The following is a 21,099-nucleotide window of genomic DNA, read 5'->3' as shown; positions in this document are numbered from 1 at the left end:
GTAAGCCAAGGCACCGAGTGTAGACGCGGGAATGTCTTTACGAAGCTGTCGTTAAAGATGTTGGCGAGGCTTCATTTGGAGTATTGTGTTCTGTTTTGGCCACTCTGCTGTAGCGAAGATGTCGTTCTGCTGGGAATATTGCAGAGAAGGTTTATGCGGACTTGAGGTACTGATTGATAGAGACAGGTGAGCGGGTAGGGGCTCTATTCATTGGCGAGTGAAGGGTGATCTTATAGGAGAACGGAAAATGAGGGGCTTAGATAGTGTGAATGCACACGGTCTTTGTTTTACCAGGGTTGGGAGAGTCTACAATTAGAACTCATAGGGTGAGAGGGGAGAGAATTAATAGGAACCTTAGGGGCAACTTTCTCACCCAGAGGGTGATCAATACATGGAATGAACTACCGGAGGATGTGGTTGAGGCAGCACATTAACAACATTTAAAAGGAGCTTGGCCAGATACGTGGATGGGAAATCTTCGGAGCAGGGGTTCCCAACGTTTTTCATGCCATGGACCAATAAGGCGCGGTAGCGAAGTGATTAGCGCAACGCTTTACAGTACCGGCGCCCTGGGTTCAATTCACGCCGCTGCCTGTAAGGACTTTGTACTTTCACTCCGTGACCTTTTTCCTCTGGGCGCTCTGGTTTCCTCCCACAGTCCAAAGTACCGGTTGGTTGGTTAGTTGGTCATTGTGAATTGCCCTGTCATTGTCACACAGTGGGTACGTGGAATGAACTGCCAGCGACAGTGGTAGAAGCGGAAACAATAGGCTCTTATACGAGACTATTAGGTAGGGTAACTCTAGGCAGTACATGGTCGGCACAACATTGTGGGCCGAAGGGCCTGTAGGTTTCTAAGTTCTATGTATGTTCTATTAGGCCAGGATTAAATCAGGGGGTTGCTGGGCAGCATGGCTCAAAGGGCCAGAATGGCTTATTCTGCGCTGTACGTCAATAATAATAACAATTAATTAATACCATCAAGCAAGGGGCCTGTGGGCCTCAGACTGGAAGCCCCTGATTTAGAGGGATATGTGCCAAATTTTGGTAAATGGGATTTGCTTAGTTGGGAATCTTGGTCAGTGTGGGCCAAGGTTTGCAGTTGGGCTGAAGGGCCTGTTTCTCTGCTCTGTGATTCGATGTGGTGAGGTATTAAGGTGAGTGGTCTATACCTCTCCTTGAGCTGTGGAGCCACATGGTGCAGAAACAAGCCCTTCGGCCACCAATTCCATGCTGACCTTCAACCGCCCACTTACACCAATCCCACCAGCACTCACCTACACACCAGTGGCCAATTAACCTACCATCTTTGGGATGTGCGGCGGGGGTGGGGGGGGGGGGGTGCAGGAGCACCCGGATAAAAACCACGTGGTCTCAGGAACAACTTGCCAACTTCACATGGACAGAGCCAGAGGTCAGGATTGAACCGGGATCATTGGAGCTTTGGTGGGGCAGCGGATCTATTAGCTATTTATGGAGAGGGTAACGGTCAAGCTATCAGGTTGATGACCATGGGCGTGTTGGGAGTAATGCTACTGCATCTTGATGGATGTCATTACTATGGACTAGCTCCGCCTGTCTCTATCATCCCCGGCACAGCCAGTGTCAGAGGACGCTGAGCCAGAGGGGTTGACAGCCCAGTTTGTCCTGCTGCCCATCTGGGATTCAGGGGTGGATGTGTCCCAGTCCCATCAAGTTTGCTGCCTTGAAGTTCATGCCAGAGCTGGTCTCTTCCCTGAAGATGACCTTTGGAAAATGGACCTGGGGCCGGTGCCTATCTCATTTTAATGGGACTGCTGTTAGAGCATGTAGAACATAGAACGGTACAGCTTTGAACAGGCCCTTTGACACACAATGTTCTGCCAACCTTCGATCCAACTCCATGATCAACTTAACCCTTCACCCTACACAGCCAGTGCCCTGCATTTTTCTTTCATCTGTGTGCCGACCTAAGAGTTTCTTAAATTTCCTTAAATGTATCTGCCTCTACATCCATTGTCTTCCAAGCACTAAACAGTCTCTGAGTAAGCAAACCTACCTCTGACAACCCCCCTAAGCTTAAAAGAATACCTGCAGGTACTAGTCATTGGCACCCTGGGGGACTGTCCACTCTAACAATACCTCCTATAATCTCATACAGCATTATCAAATCACCACTCATCTTCCTTTACTTGAAAGAGAAAAACCCTAGCTTACTCAACCTTTCCTCATAAGATATATTTTAAAAAAAAGGCAGAAAATAATTAATTTCACTTCTCCTTGTCGTCAAGTCCCAAATGCAGGCTGGAGTGTAATCGAGGGTTTGGGTATTGGCTTGGTTGTAGCATCCTTTGAGGGGCGGACTTTGCCACTTGCCCCACCCACCCGGACCTGCTGTGATACAAGGATCAGCCAATTAGATTGTGGTGACCTTTTATCTCAAAGGAATTTTCCAGCCCTACAGCATGGAAATGGGCCCTGAGGCCTATCTGACCTGTGCTCACCAAGCTGTCAAAATGAGCTTCTCCCATTTTGCCCGCCTTCAGCCCAAATCTCTCTCAGCCTTTCCTATCCATGAAGCTGTCTAAATGTCTTCATAATGTTGCAGTTATACCTGCCTTGACTTCTGTCAGCTTGTTGAATACACCCACCAACCTCTGAATGAGAATTCCCTTCAATTCCATCTTAAATCTTTCACCTCTCGTTTTAACTCTTTGCATTTGTCCTCTCCACTGGGGATATAAAAACACACAAGGACCCACAGGCCTTGATTCTCTTAATCTCAAAACATCTCTGTCAAATACACTCAGCAGCTGAGCTTCTACAAGCTATGATTTAGATAATTCCAACAGTTCAACACTCTGGAAAGACATTTCACTACATCGGACTCAGCCCCTCATTCTAAGATGGACCGCTGACTGTAGACACTGTTGCCAATGGAAACATCAATTTTCTGTAAGAATTTTCTATGTTTCAGTAACATTTTATTTTTCTATGTTCTGAGTAAACAAACCTACCTCTGACAACTCCCCTAAACTTTCCTCCAGTCACCTGGCAGCCTAAACTCTCCATCCCAGGAATCAACATGATGAACCCTCTGTCTCTTCTGTCTCTTCTCCCTACAGCACAAATGTATGTTGAGGGTAGTGGGTAGCGTGAGGTTTTTCATCACCGGCTGTAAGATCACGGTTCATTTACCACCACGGTCCATTTAGGAGTTTGTACGCTGTGTGTGTGTGTGACGTGAGGCTCTTCTCTCTTCTCCCCCCCCCTCTCCCCCCCCTCTCTCCCCCCCTCTCTCCCCCCTCCCCCCCTCTCTCCCCCCTCTCCCCCCTCTCCCCCCCTCTCCCCCCCTTTCCCCCCTCTCTCCCCCCTCTCTCCCCCCTCTCTCTCCCCCCTCTCTCTCCCCCCTCTCTCTCCCCCCTCTCTCTCCCCCCTCTCTCTCCCCCCTCTCTCTCCCCCCTCTCTCTCCCCCCTCTCTCCCCCCCCTCTCTCTCCCCCTCTCTCTCCCCCCTCTCTCTCCCCCCTCTCTCTCCCCCCTCTCTCCCCCCCCTCTTCCCCCCCTCTCTCCCCCCCCTCTCTCTCCCCCCTCTCTCCCCCCCTTCTCTCCCCCCTCTCTCTCCCCCCTCTCTCTCCCCCCTCTCTCTCCCTCCCCCCCTCTCCTCCCCTTCCCTCACTCTCCCTCTCCCCCCTCTCTCTCCCCCCTCTCTCTCCCCCCTCTCTCTCCCCCCTCTCTCTCCCCCCTCTCTCTCCCTCCCCCCCTCTCCTCCCCTTCCCTCACTCTCCCTCTCCCCAGGTGCTCTGATTTCCTCCCACATTCCAAAGACAAAACGTTAGGCGTAGAGAGATGTGGCCATGCTGTTTTATTGCCAGAAGCATGGTGACTCCTGTGGGCTGCCCAGCACAATCCTCGCTGTTTTGATTTGACGCAAACAATGTATTTCACTGGCTGTTTCAATGTCCATGTGACAAAGCTAATCTGTATCCATTCTTGGGCTGATCAGCATGAGGAAAGAAGATTCCAGATGTCGTCTCGCCAGGCACTGTATTACTGGATTAACGCATCCCTACTCTGCCTTCATACCTTACTTGCTTTTCTGTTTCTTTGTCCCATGACGATGATCTCTCATTTTCCCTGTGTTTATATTCCATCTGCCTCATCCTTACTCAGTTACAAAACTGCTTTGTGTCTCTCAGAAAGTCTCACTGCTTCTCACAGGTCACACAGCGATGTGGCTTACTGTGATCAGAAAACGTGGAAGTATTGCCTCAGAACTGTCATCCAGACCATTGTTACACACTGTGAACAGCTGAAGGCCTAGCTCTGTTCACGCTGGTCATAGTCTCCCTTGTGGGTGGCGTGGTGGCTACTGCCTCCCAGCTGTGCTCAGTGCTCACCTCCACTGCTGTCTCTGTGGACTTTTCCTGTCTCCATGTGGGCTTTCTCCAGATTTCCTCCCGCATCCCAAAGATACTGATTTTTCATATCTTTGTATTAGTAAGTAATCATTAATTTGGGTGGTGGAGTGGAGATGCATCTCTACCAAAGGTGCTCCTTCCTTCCGTTAGCCTGCAGCTGTCCCCCACCCCTCCCACAGATCAGGGTCGTGGAAAGCCATGGGATCAGGTGGTGGATGGTCGTATGAGCAGCTGGTGCACATCACAAGTCCTGGTTATGCGACCACTGGTGCCAGGCAGACAATCTCTGAAATCTTGTAAAGACACTGCCCAGAAGAAGGCTGCGGCAAACCACTTCTGTAGATATCTTTCCCAAGAACAATCGTGGTCATGGAAAGATATCATACGACACGGCACATAATGAATGAATCATTGATTACTGTAAGTTATCCCTAGCATGAAAGTGAGTGGGAAGGATGGTGGGGAAATCAGTGATATGTGAAAGAGAGCATAGAAAGTACGTGAGCAGAATGGGATTGTTCTGTGAGTCAGCATAGACGTGATGGTTTCATTGGCCTCTATTGTAGAAAAATTATTTCCTTCTGTCTTCTGTTCAGCAAGCCCACTGAGTATTTCCCTTAGGACATTGGTCAAACCACTTTTGGGGTATTGTGAACAATTTTGGGCCCCATATACTGGGTGTGCTGGCATTGGACGAAATCCAAAGGAAGTTTACAAGAATGATCCTGGGAACAAAGGGGTTAACATCTGAGGGGCGTCTGGACCTGTACTCACTGGAGCTTAGGAGAACAATGGAGGATCTCAGTGAAACCTCCTGAATACTGTAAGGCCTAGGTAGACTGGATGTGGACAGGATGTTTCTTATTGTGGGACGGTCTAGGACCAGAGGGCACAGCCTCAAACATCCCTAGAACAGAAATGAGGAATTTCTTTTAGCCAGAGGGTGGGGAATTCATTGCCACAGACAGCGGTGGAGGCCAATTCATTGGGTATATTTAAAGCGGAGGCCGATGGACTCTTGATTAGTCAGGGTGTCAAAGGTCACGGGGAGAAGGCATGAAAATGGGGTTGAGAGAGAAAATAAATCGGCCACAATGGAATGGCAGAGCAGGCTGGAAGGTTTGAATGTTCTAACTCTGCTGCTATATATTATGGCCTGAGTGCTGGGGCTGGAACATTTTGCAGTGCTGAGTTTAGGTACCAGAGCAACTGAAGGAATGATGGGATGCTGTTGTATGTTTCTGGTCTGTTCCCTCTCCCTCACCGAACTAACCCGGCTTTCCAATCCTTTCCAGCGTGACCTGCCAGTGGACGAGCGGTTACTGCAGTGACCCCACCGAGAACTGCCTGCTGCCATGCCACGTTGGGCAAAGTCGCCAGGATGTCCTCTCTGGTATGACAGCAAGAGACACTGGGGCAGATGGTGTTGAGGGGCAGCGTCTCTCGTCGGAACGGCGGCCGTCTCCCTCTGCGCAGAATGGGATCGTTGAACAGGAGCTGAATGTGTGGCCAAGTCTGGATGGAGTGATCTTGCACTTCTTACAGTCCTGCTGGGAAAGGAAGTAGTGAAGAAGTCAGTGCGGTTCAAACAACATTGGTCGCCGTAAAATCGGGCAGCAGACCGAGAAGTTGGATGATTTCTATATAAATCATTGGACAATCAGAGAGCGAATTGCCAGACAGGTCTCTACCAGGGGTTAAGGAGCCTTTGTATAGAATGACCCTGCCACGCGGGTGGTGGGAGTTGGTTTGAAAACAGCGTTAAAGGTGGCCCCTACTGCCTGTGTTCATGGACTGGGGCATGCGCTGTGAACATTCAAGGAATGTTTAACTTGTTGGTTGCTGTTGTACTCTACACTCAGTGGCTACTTTATTAGGTACAGGAATGGAACCTGGTGTGGTCCTCTGCTGCTGTATCCCGTCCACCTTGAGGCTCAACATGTTGTACTTTAGGAGGTGCTCTTCTGCACACCACTGTTGTGATGTGCGGGTGTCTGAGTTACTTTCACCTTCCCGTCAGCTTGAACCAGTCTGGCCATTCTCCTCCGACCTCTCTCGTTAATACAGCGTTTTTGTCCACCAAACTGCCACTCACTTTGGTATTTAATGCACCACTCACTGTTAGCTTTGGAGACAGTTGAGCGTGAAAATCCCAGGAGATCAGCTTCTGAGATACTCAAATCACCCCATCTGGCACCAGCAATCATTCCGTGGTCAAAGTCACTTAGATCACATTTCTGATGTTTGGCCTGAACAACAGCTGAGCCTCTTGACCATATCTGCGTGATTTATGCTCTGAGTTGCTGCCATATGATTGGCTCTTTGGATATTTGCATTAATGAGCTGGTGTACCTAACGTAGTGGCCACTGAGTGTATTTAACAAGATAAGGATATGTCAGTGCTGTGTGGAGTAATGTGACAAGATGATCTGCACTGTTGTGCTCATTTGGAGAATTATTGTGAGGATAGCTGATAATTTTTAAGGAGACTGAAGGGACTGACTCAGTATCTGCACATCCCAGTCACAATCCAATTGTGGGAGTGTGCCTGATCCCTCTTTTGTCTTGTTTAAAAATGTTTTAGTTGTACATAATGATTGTGAAGGTGCGGAGAAGAGGTTAAAGGAGTGAGATCGTCCTATGAGGACGAGAGAAACCGGGGGGGATTAAGTATGTGTAATATAAAGGGAGAAAAAGTGGGTGACACTCAAAGTAAGACGGTGTCGAGGGAGAGAGAGAAAAACGAGGAACGTTTTAAAATTAGTGTGGTGCAGAGGTGAGGTTTTAGGAGGATCGGAGAGAATTTCCTGAGGTCTCGCCCCGATTCTGCTAAAGGGAGGGGGGGCAATTATCACCTATTTGAATGAATCGAGAGGGAACAGTAGAGAAGGGTGCCAATGACTTGGAAGCAGTTGGCGATGAGCGGGAAACGGCAGAAAAGAGGAGGGTTGTCCAGCTCGATGCTCTGCAGAGAGGTGACAGCCTTCGGAGTCACACGAAGCAGCAAAGCTCACGCCGACCGGGCCCCGTTGGCCTTGGGTTGATGTGAGGAGGGGCGATGGGGAAAAAACCAAACCCACCATCAGAACAAAGTAGCACATTCTGCTGTTGCGTATGCCCAGCGCTGTGGATCTGTGTGTGTGACGTGGTTGCGTCCAATGTACTTGAATCAATCTGCAGGTGATACACTACTTTCTAATGTAACTTATTGAGTTCAGCATGTAATTTAAATAATGTACAGCCTCTCTGGAGAAATATTTATGAAAGTATTTTTATATCAATTTAAAGGATTAAAATTTAGTAAGGCACCAGCAGTTTGTCTTTATTTCTTTGTCATCTGATATTGCTGCTGAACGGGGTCTGTTTTCAGATGAACTTTAAATGGCGAGGAGATTCACAAGACTGAAAGGGATCTATGTGTCATGTGTACGTCAAAACATTTCAGGTACATGCCACAAAGCAAGAAACCGGAAAGGACCCAATTTAAAAAAAGAATAGAAGACCAATGCCTGATGTGCAAGAGAAAGCCAAAAAAAATACAAGTCATGCAGACAATTGTAAAATGTGTCGTTTTGCGTCAAATCAGATCAGGGCAACCCGTAAGTGATGTCATGTTTCCGGTGCTGACTCTAACCCGTACGCCTTTGGACTGTGGGAGGAAACCAGAGCACCTGGAGGAAACACACTCGGTCACGGGGAGAACATACAAAAGTTTGTTACAGACAGCGGTGGGTATCGAACCCCGATCTCACAGCTTGTTGATGTAAAGCGTTGTGCTAACCACTACGCTACCATGCTGCCTATGAACAGGCTATCCGGCCCCCAGTGTTGTGCCAAACTGACTAAAAAGTAAATCAAAAACCCCCAAACATTAAATCCCCTTACCTAATATTGAGGAGGCATACATAGGTTCATTGTCCATGATGGAGGGGAAGAAGCAATTGCTAAAATGTACTTGGAATTGTCACTTCTGTGGTTAGATAAACCTGAATGTAACACAAAACCATAAGACAGAATTGAGCTATTCGGACCATTGAGTTATGCTCTGCTCATCACAGAAACCCTACAGCACAATACAGGCTGTTCGGCCCACAAAGTTGCACGGAACATGTCCCTACCTCAGAAATTACTAGGCTTACCCATAGCCCTCTATTTTTCTAAGCTCCATGTACCTATCTAAAAGTCTCTTAAAAGATTCTATAGTATCCGCCTCCACTCCTGTTGCCGGCAGCCCATTCCACGCACTCATCACTCTCTTGAGTAAAAAAACTTACCCTGACATCTCCTCTGTACCTACTCCTGTACCCTCTTGTGGCAACCATTTCAGCCCTGGGAAAAAGTCTCTGACTATCAATGCCTCTCATCATCTTATACACCTCTATCAGGTCACCTCTCATCCTCTGTCATTCCAAGGAGAAAAGGCCGAGTTCACAACCTATTCTCATAAGGCATGCTCCCAAATCCAGGCAACATCCTTGTAAATCTCCTCTGTAGCCTTTCTATGGTTTCCACATCCTTCCTTGTAGTAAGGCAGCCAGAACTGAGCACAGTACTCCAAAAGGGGTCTGACCAGAGTCCTATATAGCTGTAGCATTACCTCTCAGCTCCTGAATTCAATTCCACAATTGATTAAGGCCTTACGCCTTCTTAACCACAAAGTCAACCTGTGCAGCTGCTTTGAGCGTCCTATGGACTCGGACCCCAAGATCCCTCTGATCCTCCACACTGCCAAGAGTCTTACCATTAATACTATATTCTGTCATCATATTTGACCTACCAAAATGAACTAATTCACACCAATCTGAGTTGAACTCCATCTGCCACTTCTTAGCCCAGTTTTGCATCCTATCAGTGTCCCGCTGTAACCTCTGACAGCCCTCCACACTATCCACAACACCTCCAACCTTTGTGTCATCAGCAAACTTACTAGCCCATCCCTCCACTTCCTCATCCAGGTAATTTATAAAAATCACGGAGTAAGGGTCCCAGAACAGATCCCTGAGGCACCCCACTGGTGACCGACCTCCATGCAGATTATGACCCGTCTACAATCACTCTTTGCCTTCTGTGGGCAAGCCAATTCTGGATCCACAAAGCAATATCCCCTTGGATCCCATGCCTCTTTACTTTCTCAATAAGCCTTGCATGGGGTACCTTATCAAATGCCTTGCTGAAATTGATATGCACTACATCTACTGCTCTTCCTTCATCAATGTGTTTAGTCACATCCTCAAAATACTCAATCAGGCTCGTAAGGCACGACCCACCCTTGACAAAGCTATTCTGACTACTAATCATTATGCCTTTCCAAATGTTCATAAATCCTGCCTCCCAGGATCTTCTCCATCAACTTACCAACCACTGAGGTAAGACTCATTCCGTCCTGGTGACTTACCCGACTTGATGCTTTCCAAAAGCTCCAGCACATCCTCTTTCTTAATATCTACATGCTCAAGCTTTTCAGTCTGCTGAAAGTCATCACTACAATCACCAAGATTCTTTTCCACAGTGAATACTGAAGTAAGGTATTCATTAAGTACCTCTGCTATTTTCTCTGGTTCCATACACACTTGCCCACTGTCACACTTGATATTTCCTATTCTTTCACATCTTATCCCCTTGCTCTTCACATACTTGTAGAATGCCTTGGGGTTTTCCTTAATCCTGCCCACCAAGGCCTTCTCATGGCCCCTTCTGGCTCTCCTAATTTCCTTCTTAAGCTCCTTTCTATTAGCCTTATAATCTTCTAGATCTCTAACATTACCTAGCTCTCTGAACCTTTTGTAAGCTTTTCCTTTTTCCTTGACTAGATTTAATACAGCCTTTGTACACCACAGTTCCTGTACACTACCATAACTTCCCTGTCTGATTGGAAAGTACCTGTACAGAACTCCACACGAATATTCCCTGAATATTTGCCACATATCTAATGTACTTTTACCTGAGAACATTTGTTTCCAATTTAAGCCTCCAATTTCCTTCCTGATAGCCTCATAATTCCCCTTACTGCAATTAAATGCTTTTCTAACTTGTCTGTTCCTATCTCTCTCCAATGCTATTGCAAAGGAGACAGAATTATGATCACTATCTCCAAAATGCTCTCCCACTGAGAGATCTGACACCTGATCAGGTTCATTTCCCAATGCCAGATCAAGAACAGCCTCTCCTCTTGTAGGCTTATCTACATATTGTGTCAAGAAACCTTCCAGAACACACCTAACAAACTCCACCCCATCTAAATCCCTTGCTCTAGGGAGATGCCAATCGATATTTGGCATCTCCCTGGATCATGACGGAGTTGTACCTCTAATGTTATTCTCCTGCCTTTTTCCCGCAACTTTTGACACCATTACCAATCAAGAATCTGTCAACCTCCACGTTAAATACAGAATATAGAAGAGTACAGCACAGGAACAGGCCATTCTGCCCACAATGTTGTGCTGAACCAGCCAAAAAGAGTCAAGAACACTCGAGCACTGATCCCTTCTACCTTCACACTCTATATCCCTCCCATCTTCCTTACATCCATGTACCTAAATAATAGCCTCCAATGTATTTGCCTCGTGTTGGCGTGTGGCCTAGTAGACAAGGCATCGGACTAGTAACCTGAAGGTCACTGGTTTGAGCCTCAGCTGAGGCAGCGTGTTGTGTCCTTGAGCAACGCACTTAACAACACATTGCTCTGTGATGACACCGGTGCCAAGCTGCTTGGGTCCTAGTGTCCTTCCCTTGGACAACATCGGTGGTGTGGAGAGGGGAAGGCTTGCAGCATGGGCAACTGCCGGTCTCCCATACAACCCTGCCCAGGCCTGCGCCCTGGAAAAACCTTCCAAGGCGCAAATCCATGGTCTCACGAGACTAACGGATGCCAATAATAATAAAGTTTGCCTCTACCACCGTACCAAGCAGTGCATTCTAGGCATCCCCCACTTTGAGTAAAAACAGTTGCCCCTCATATCCCCTTTGAACCCACCCTCTCTCACCTTCAATGCATGCCTTCCGGTATTAGACTTTTCTATCATGAGAAAAATACACTCCCTGTCTACCCTATCTATGCCTCTCATAATCTTATAAACCTCTATCAGATCTCCCCTCGGCCTCTGGCCTCCAGAGAAAACAACCCCATTTAAATTCAGACATCACAGCACCAAGGGAGAGACACGAGAGACTGCAAATGCTGGAATCGAGAGTAGCAGACTGTTAAAGGAACTCAGTGGTTTGAGCAGCATCTCCGAAGGGTGTTGGAACTGCGTCAGGGTTTCTGATGGTCCTGATGCAGGGTCTCGACCCAAAACATTGACAATTCTCCCTTCCCCACTCCCCCAACCCACAGAAGCAGCTAGCGTTCCTCCAGCTGATTACTCGTATCCCAGAGCCAAAGGATTCCGAAGGCAGTTGGTCAGGATCGAGTATAATTCATACTTTCGCTCCTGTGGGTTCCAGAGTGGCTGATGAGGTGACTATAGCAACCAGAATCCCTTCTGCAGATGCGACTAACGTTGATTCCTTCCACAGGCTGTTAGAGTATTCCTGATGCATGGCGTCAAGGTTCTGAATGCTCCTTTGAGTCAGAGATGTCCAGCGGATTCTTGCATTCCTTTACCTTTTGAGCACCACCTCCTTATTGTGTGCTGTATCATCAATAAAACGTGAGCCAGCCCTCATTAGGGAAAATGGAGGCGGGGAGGATCAGAGCTTTAAAATCCTTGATGTTATCATATCAGAGAATCTGTCCTGGGACCAGCATGCATCGTGGTTTCTTCTGCCCCACAAATGACCAGGAGACGCAGAAGATTCTTCAAGAAGTGTTAAACTTTAATTTGCAAATCAAAGCTGAGACAGTCTGTGAGCTAGTGGCTGATTGCCCACCGATCCTTGTACATAGCATTTTTTATAGCAATCTCCTGGTTTAGTTGCATTAGCATATCCAATATGGTCTACAGTTGCATATCACCAGTACATCAGCTCCCTACTTGCCACTATTGTTCCTACTCATTAACTTAATCATGTTCTAATCCACTTTTTGGGCCATGTGTTATCTCATCCCTGGCGACAGTTATCTCTTAGCTAGCCTCTCATTAACACACCATTATCTTATTTGGCTACATTCTTAAGTCATTGATGTGTTCAATAGTACAGAGACAATATAGAGATTTCATTCTCCTACTAAATTGGATACATACATAGCAAATAGCAAACACAAAGCTGACTACATAGTTTTGGTTACACAGCAAACAATGCAACTTTTATACTCCAATACATGCAAATGCAATAACACAGAAGTTTCCATAGGTTCATGGTGGAGAGTATCCGAACTGGTTGCATCCTAGCCTGGAATGGAAAAGCCAGTGCCCAGGAATGGACAGGTCTACAGAGGGTGGTGGACACAGCCCAGTCCCTCATACGCAAAGCTCTCCCCACCACTGAGCAAACTTACAAGGAACGCAGCCACAAGAAATCTGTATCCATCATCGAGGACCCCACAATCCACGGAAACATAGAAAACCTACAGCACAATACAGGTCCTTCAGCCCACAATGCCATGCAGAACACGTACTTACTGTAAAACTTACCTAGGGTTACCCACAGCCCTCTATTTTTCTAAGCTCCATGTACCTATCCAGGAGTCTCTTAAAATAACCTGTTGTATCCACCTCCACTACCTTTGCCAGCAGCCCATTCCACACACTCACCATTCTCTGCGTAAAAAAACCCAACTTATCCCTGACATCTCTGTACCTACTTCCAAGCACCTTAAATCTGTGTCCTCTCGTGTCAGCCATTTCAGCCCTGGGGAGAATGCCTCTGACCGTTCACACGATCAATGCCTCTCATTATCTTATACAACTCATCCTCTGCCATTCCATCCAGGGCATGTTCTCTTAGAACTACTACCATCAAGCAGAAGGTGCAGAAGCCTCAGCTCCCAAGCCACCAGGTTCAGGAACTGTTATTCTGTAAACAGGCTTCTGAATCAGTGTGGATAACTTCACTCACTTCAACTCTGAACTGATACCTACAACTTACAGAATTGCTGTCAAGGACTTTTCACAACTCATCTTCTCAGTATTATTTTTATTTAAACATATAACCATATACCAATTACAGCACAGAAATAGGCCACTCAATCCTTCTAGTCCATGCTGTACGCTTACTCTCACCTAGTCCCATTGACCCACACTCAGCCCGTAACCCTCCATTCCTTTCCTGTCCATATACCTATCCAATTTTACTTTAAATGACAATACCAAACCTGCCTCTACCACTTCTACTGGAAGCTCGTTCCACACAGCTACCACTCTCTGAGTAAAGAAATTCCCCCTCGTTTTACCCCTAAGCTTTTGCCCCCTAACTCTCAACTCATGTCCTCTTGTTTGAATCTCCCCTACTCTCAATGGAAAAAGCCTATCCACGTCAACTCGATCTATCCCCCTCATAATTTTAAATTCCGCTATCATTTCCCCCTTAACCTTCTACGCTCCAAAGAATAAATTTACACAATTTGTCTTGCTGTTGTTTGTCAGTGCTGAAGAAGGGTCTCAGCCTGAAACATCAACTGTATATTCATCTCCATGGACACTGCCTGGCCTGCTGAGTTCCTCCGCCATTTTGTGTGCATTGCTGTCCACTTTCATTTATGTTTAATTCTTCATCTTTTCTGTCGAATTTCTTTATTTTTCCTGTAAATGACTGCAAGGAAATTAATCTCAAGTTAGTATATGGTACTTTGATAATAAATTTTACTTTAAACTTTAACTGTTGTTTCCAGTGATCTGCATAAAGCCAACACAAAAACCGGTTGGTTTTGAAGACCTGCTGGTGATAGCAAATGGTGGGAGGAATGGGTAAACGTTCAGGAGTGGGAGCACTTCAGGTAATGCATGGGCGGTTTAGAGGTCAACTTAGTTTGTTCTATTCAGTGGGTCTAGACTCGTGGTCATGGCTGTGGGTTTGAATTCTTGCTTTTCACCCTGGGAAATTAGATTTGGTTAAATATTACTAGTGGTCTTAATAGGTGATCAGCATTGGTAAGCAAGTAAACAGAAAACAATGTACAGTGTACCCAGAAGGTCAAACAGGATCTATGGAGGGTGGGGGAGGAACTATTGGCATTTCAGTTCAAGACCCTGCTTCAGAACTCGCAGAATCCTTGATGCTGGGTTGTAACCCGAAACGTGGCCAGTTCCATTCCGCAACAGATGGTGCTTTCCTCCGGCAGATTCTTTGCTGTTCCAGATTCTAGCATCCGCAGACTCAAAGAAAACATAAAATCCATCAAATTCACCACAGCCCTTTTATGCAGAGATGAACAGTCTTGGCATGAAATATCGACTCTTTATTGCTCCTCATAGATGCTGCCTGGCTTGCTGAGTTCCTCCAGTATCTTTATTTATGTATCCCTTTGATACAGAGATCAGCTGCCTCACTGCCTCTGACATGTACAGTATTTGCCTCCAGACCCAAACCAACCTGATTCACTCTGAATACCTTGTGACATCAGCAAGCAAGCAATTCAGTTGGCATCATAAGGTCAGGCCACCAACATCTTACTGGGGAAAGTCAGAACGGTCAATGCATGTTGTCATTGCAGCTGTGCCAGTTTGTGTCAATAGATGGCGGAGGTTGTGGTAGGAGATGTGTAGTGATACCTGTTGCCCAACTGAAAGATAATTCTGGCTTCTGCTCTCTTCCTTTCCATCCTCGATGAAAGGTCTCAACCCAAAATGCCAAATGTTTATTTTTTATTTATTGAGATGCAGTGTGGAATAGGCCCTTTTGGCCCTTCAAGCCTTGTTGCCCAGCAACCACCAATTTAACCCTAGCCTAAGCACAGGACAATTTACAATGACCAATTAACCTACCAACTGGTGCGTCTTTGGACTGGGGGAGGAAACCAGAGCACTGGGAGGGAAACCCATGCGGTCACGGGGAAATTATACCAACTCTTTACAGACTGCAGTGGGAACCCCTCCACTGATGCTGCCTGAGTTCCTCCAGCATTTTGTGTGCATTACACTTGATTTTCAGCATCTGCAGAATCTCTTGTGTTCACAGTTATCTGGCTGGTTACCGTTTTTATTTAAATATTCCAGTTACTAGGAAAAGGAAGCTTTAAGGTCAGAAGTTAATGGTCATTCTGTTGTGTTTGGGAGCGTTTCCTTTTGTCAACAGGGAGCTTTCCATCCCAGCTTGACTGGCCTGGCTGATAATGATATAAGGAGTGAAAGATAACCACTGTTGGTTGATGTCACTGGAGGTCAGCTTAATGGTGAAGTGGACAAACGCAGTGTGTAAAATGTTACCTTAAATGGTTTGGGTTCAGCCTGAGACACAAAGAAGCTTAAAGTTATGCAGAGTGAAAGAGAATGTAGATCTTGTTTGTGTGTCTTCCTCAAGATTCAATATTGTTTAATGCCATTTCCAGTATATATGTGTAAAGGGGGGCAAAATAATTGTTACTCTAGATACAGTGCAGCACAAAACAAAACACAATAAGATAAAAAAAATAAATATAAACACATAATATTGCTTAGATACATAGATTGATTGTAAAGTAACGCTAGGCACAGGAATGTCTGTACATACGGTGACTGAAAGGAAGTGATAGTAAAGGTACTGGTGGCAGTCAGTATTAAGGATTGCGATGAAGGAAAAAGTATTTTTTAGATCAGCAGACACCCTGTCTCTCTCTGACTTTGACTTCTCCAACTCATTTTTATGATATCCTGAGTTCCTTGAGAGAAGTGCTGCATTATTTTCATGAATGTCTTTGTGAGTACTAGATGTGGAGCCCAGCTATCTATTGAGGCTGTGTCTTTCTTGCAGTTTTATATGCAACATACTCCAAGAGTTGGGGTGCTACTTACGGGGCCACCGGAACTGCCTCCTGATCAATCCGTCGCTTTACAGTGCCAGAGATCGCCGATTGGGCTTCAATTCCTGCCACTGCCTCTGGAGGGTTTATACATTCCCTCCATCGGTGCTCAGGTTTCTTCCCAAATTCCAGAAGTATACAGCTAGGGTTAGTGAGGTTTGGGCATGCTACAAGGGGTGATTGATAAGTTTGTGGTCTAAGATAGAAGGAGTTAATTTTAGAAAACCGAGCACATATATTTTTCAACATAGTCCCCTCCTACATTTACACACTTAGTCCAGCGGTTGTGGCGCATACGGATCTTGGACCACCAGAAAGTGTCCACAGCAGGGGTGATTGATAAGTTTGTGGCCTAAGGTTGCAGGAGATAAGTTAGTAACTTCAAACTTTCTGCGTAATCACTCAAAGAGTTGAACTGCATGTGCCTGCAACGAGAGCTGTATAACTCATCTCCTTCTACCCTAGGCCACAAACTTATCAATCACCCCTGCTGTGGATACTTTCTGGAGATCCAAGATCCGTATGCTCCACGACCGCTGGACTAAGTGTGTAAAAGTGGGAGGGGACTATGTTGAAAAATAAATGTGCTAGGTTTTCTAAAATTGACTCCTTCTGCCTTAGTCTACAAATTTATCAATCACCCCTCGTGTGTTGGTGCTGGAAGTATACATCTTACAAATAAAGCTAATCTCATAAGAATTTTATCCTTACAGAACAGAAGCAGGACCTTCACCCCATCTAGTTCCTGCCGATCTGTTTTACTGCCTCGTCCCATCTACCTGCATGTGGACCACAGCCCTCACGCTCCACTTATCCATGTACCTATCCAAAATCCTCTCAAATGTTACAATTGAACCGACATCCCACAACTCCACTGGCTGCTCATTTCACTCTCTGTTTGAAGAAGTTCTCCTTCAGGTTCCCCTTGAATATTTAACCTTTCATCCTTAACTTTTGAACTCTAGTTCTAGCTGTGTGGAAATTGCCTGCATGTATTTACCCCTCATTAATCATGCTTTCCCGTACAAGATCTTTCCTCGTTCTTTATGCTCCAGGGAATAAAGTTCTAACCTTTTCAACCTTTCCCTATAACACAGGATCTCATGTACCAGCAGTGTCCTTGGCTTAGAGTCATAGAACAGTACAGCACAGAAATTGACACTTTGGCTCATCTAGTCCATGCTGAAGTTTTTAAACTGCGTACTCCCATCAACCTGCACTGGGACCGTAGTCCTTCATACCCCTACCATCCATGTATCTATCCAAACTTCTCTTAAATGTTGAAATTGAACCTGCATTCACCACTTCTGCTGGAAGCTCATTCCACATTCTCATGACCCTCTAAGTGAAGAGATGTTCCTCATGTTCCCCTTAAACTTTTCACCTGTAACCCATGACCTCTAATTGTAGTCCTACCAACCTATAAATAGGGTAAGTTGCATTTACCCTATTTATATCCTTCATAAGTTTTGATACCTCTATCAAATCTCCTCTCAGTCTTCTACCTTCCAAGAGATAAACTACTAAGCTATTTGTTCTTTCCTTATAACTCAGGTCCTCTAATCCCCGCAACATCCCTGCAAACTTCTCTGTACTCTTTCAAACTTATTTACATCTTTCCTGTGGATAGGTTACCAAAACTGCACACAGTGCTCCAAATTAGTTGGTAGCAATTTCCACTGTGGGTTCAAACCCCACTTCAGAGCCTTGGAGAACTCTAGGCTGACTCCCCTGCAGAGACAAGGGTGCGCCAGAGGAGTTGTTTTCCTTACGAGACTTAAACTGAAGCTTTGTTTTTCCACAGGTGGATGTTAATGCCCAAGACACTATTCTGAGGAGAAGCAAGTGAGTTCTCCCCAGTGTCCTGGGTCAAGCATGATCAAGAAAGGCAATTAATTGCCAAATCCCATATTTCCCATCTCAGAGCTTGCTGTGCCAAAAAATGGCTGCAGGTTCAGTATCTGAATGAGTGCTCTCCATTTATCTGGATGAGTATCATCAACAGCACTGCATGGCGCACAACATAACAGCCTGCTTGATAAGCACTTCATCAGCAACCAGTCACCCCTGAAGCACAGAGCAGCAGATTGTACCATCTCCGTGATGCATTGTTGCAACTCACCAAGACTCCTTATACAACAACTTTCCAAACCCACCACCTCTACCAGCCGGAGAGTCATAGAGAGCAAAAGCCATGGGTCCACCGCCACTTGGAAGCTGCCTTCCATACCACCCTGACTCGGAAATATAGCCCAGTTCTATCACCGTCGCTTGGGCAAAATCCTGGAACACTCTCCCTAAAAGCACTGTGGGTGGACCCACAGCTCAGGGAGTAAGGCAGAGTGCCACCACTTTCTGAAGGAGTTGGGGAGAGGCAACTAAATGCTAGCTCACACCCAGCAAAGTCCACAACTCTTGAATGTATATTTTAAAAATGTTTCCAACAGCGTACTTCAAAACTCCTGGAAGATTTACTCCTACGGGGTGCGGCCCAATTTCTCACCAGTGTCGCCGACTGAAGTTTGGCAGGAGATTGGAGCATCGAGAGCAGTGCACGTTGCAGGTGAAATAAGTGACGCTGCAGACTGCAACTTGGAAACAGCGAGCTGTTGGTCTCCCCTCTCGCTGTGGCAGGAGCGATCTCTCTCTCTTTCTTCCTAGTGAGAGACAGAGCCTGTGGCATGTCGAAGTATTAGGATGAACAGTAGTTTTTTTTTGGTGGTCTCTTTGGGGGCTTTGCTATTGCCTGCATGTGGGGTTGATGCTTCTGCTGAGGCAGGTGAGGGGAGGGGGAGGGTTGGTGCTTCGCTGCTGCTTGTGCTTGGGAGAGGGACTTGGGGGTTCTGACACTTTTCTGTCACTCATTCTTTGGGGTTTTTCTTCTGTTTCGCAGATGTCCGTAAAAAGTAAGAATTTCAGGCTGTGTACTGTATACATTCTCAGATATTAAATTGAACCACCTCATTGAAAAGCGGAGAGTGTTGGGATGTTCGGAACGCGATATGAAAGGCCATGAGATTAGCATTATGGCATTGAGACAAGCAGTGTGCAATGAACTGGGGGGGGGGGGTGAGCCTTACTCCTGTTCCCAACCCTTCCTCCTTCTCCAACTCTCATCCCACACTCATAGTGAAGTATTGCCCCATATCAGTCAGAACCATCTGGTAGAGGGGTTCAAAGTACATTTAATATCAAAATATACAACCTTGAGATGTGTCTATGCAGACAGCCACAAGACAAAGAAATACCATAGAATCCGTTTATAGAACCCCCCCTACACACACAAAAAGACCATTGGATATATGTGGAAAAAAAAGAACAAAGACAGCAGAAAGCGAATTATGCACAAAATATTAAACTTCAAGCCGTAGAGTCCCCGAAAGTGGGTCCGCAGCCATGAGTCATCGAGGCGAGTGAATTCAGTCTGCGGCCTCTGAGTCAGCCAGTTCAGCACTGTGCTGTTGACGGCTTCGGATCACAATTGCAGATCAATTCTGTACTGAAGTGTTGTAATATGGTTAACCATTTTCTTATCTTAACCCTAGATGATAGAAGTTTATATCACAAGAAAAGGCCCCTTCAACCCATCTTGTCCATGTTCACCATGAGCTAGTTGCACTTGGTCCTGTTTGGCTCACATCCCTCTAAACCAGGGGTCCACGTACCCTTTGGCAAATGGTAAGGGTCCATGGCATAAAAAGGTCGGGAACACCTGCTCTAATCCTTTCCTTTCCACGTACCTCTCTAACTTTTAAACATCTGGAATTGAGCCCACCTCTACTCTTTGTTCTGCCAACTCATTTGACTTTCCTCCAGTCGCTATGTGGAAAAATCTGCCCATCAAACGGATTCCATGGTCTTTCTTTGGTTTGTGACTGTCTGTGGGGAGAGTTGTATACTGCATCCATACTTTGATAATAAATTACTCTGAACCTTGAAATCATTCCCCTCTTACCTTGAATCCAATTCACCTTATCTACCTCATTCATGAATTTGTAAATCTCTAGAAGGTCACTTTTCAGCCTCCTACACTTCAGGAAAACAGAATTAACCAGTCTCTCCTTGTGCCTCAGACCCTACAGTCCCCGTAACACTATTGTAAACCTGACCTGCATCCTTTTCAACTTAATGACGTCCTTCCCATAGCTGAGTGACCAGAGCTGTTTACAATACACCCAAATGTGGTCTCATCAAATACTTGTACAGATGCAATATGACATTCCAGTGCTCAGTGCAGTGACTGATGAAGGGAAAAGTGCCCAATGCATTCTTCACCACTTGAGTGTGCTTATTAGGTACAAGAGTGGAACCCAGTGTGGTCTTGACGTGTTGTACCTTCAGAGATGCTCTTCTACTGTCATAATGTAGTTATATTCAGATTCAGCTTCAGTTTATTGTCATTTAGAAACCACAAATGCAATGCAGTTAAAAAATGAGACAATGTGCCCCAGAATGATATCAACAAAGCACATGACAAAATAGACTACACCAGAAAATCCACATAACGTTTGGCAATCCCCAATCCAGAGTCCGGACAGGCTGCTGCGTATTAATATCGCGCTACCGTCTTAGCGCATTCCCCGGAAAGGATCTCCAAATCCACCAGACAAAACAAGACCAAAAACTAAAGATACAAGACATGCAAAAAACCATATAGTTACAACAGTGCAGACAATAGCATAATTGATAAAAAAAAACAGACCATGGGCACAGTAAAAATAGTCCAAAGATGTTAAAAGACTATAAGTTCGAAAGAAACCACCACACAGTTTCCACAAGTCCTCAGGGTCCCGATAGACTCGTCTTCCCACGCCGGCGGCAGTAGG

At 45.9% G+C, this 21,099-nt stretch overlaps 1 protein-coding gene across 1 annotated transcript in view; it reads left to right on the top strand.

Moving 5' to 3' along the window:
• Positions 1-7,706, top strand: part of sema4c (sema domain, immunoglobulin domain (Ig), transmembrane domain (TM) and short cytoplasmic domain, (semaphorin) 4C) — a 96,320-nt gene extending 88,614 nt beyond the window's left edge. The window contains exon 15 of the mRNA XM_059965240.1: positions 5,694-7,706. The gene's annotated coding sequence lies outside the window, so the exon portion shown is untranslated. The remainder of the gene's footprint in view (positions 1-5,693) is intronic.
• Positions 7,707-21,099: the final 13,393 nt, after the last annotated feature.

The sequence above is a fragment of the Hypanus sabinus genome, chromosome 1 (assembly GCF_030144855.1).
Source record: "Hypanus sabinus isolate sHypSab1 chromosome 1, sHypSab1.hap1, whole genome shotgun sequence".
Classification (NCBI taxonomy): domain Eukaryota; kingdom Metazoa; phylum Chordata; class Chondrichthyes; order Myliobatiformes; family Dasyatidae; genus Hypanus; species Hypanus sabinus.
Note: the sequence above shows the minus strand (reverse complement) of the source record. Positions and strands in the feature narration are given on the sequence as shown.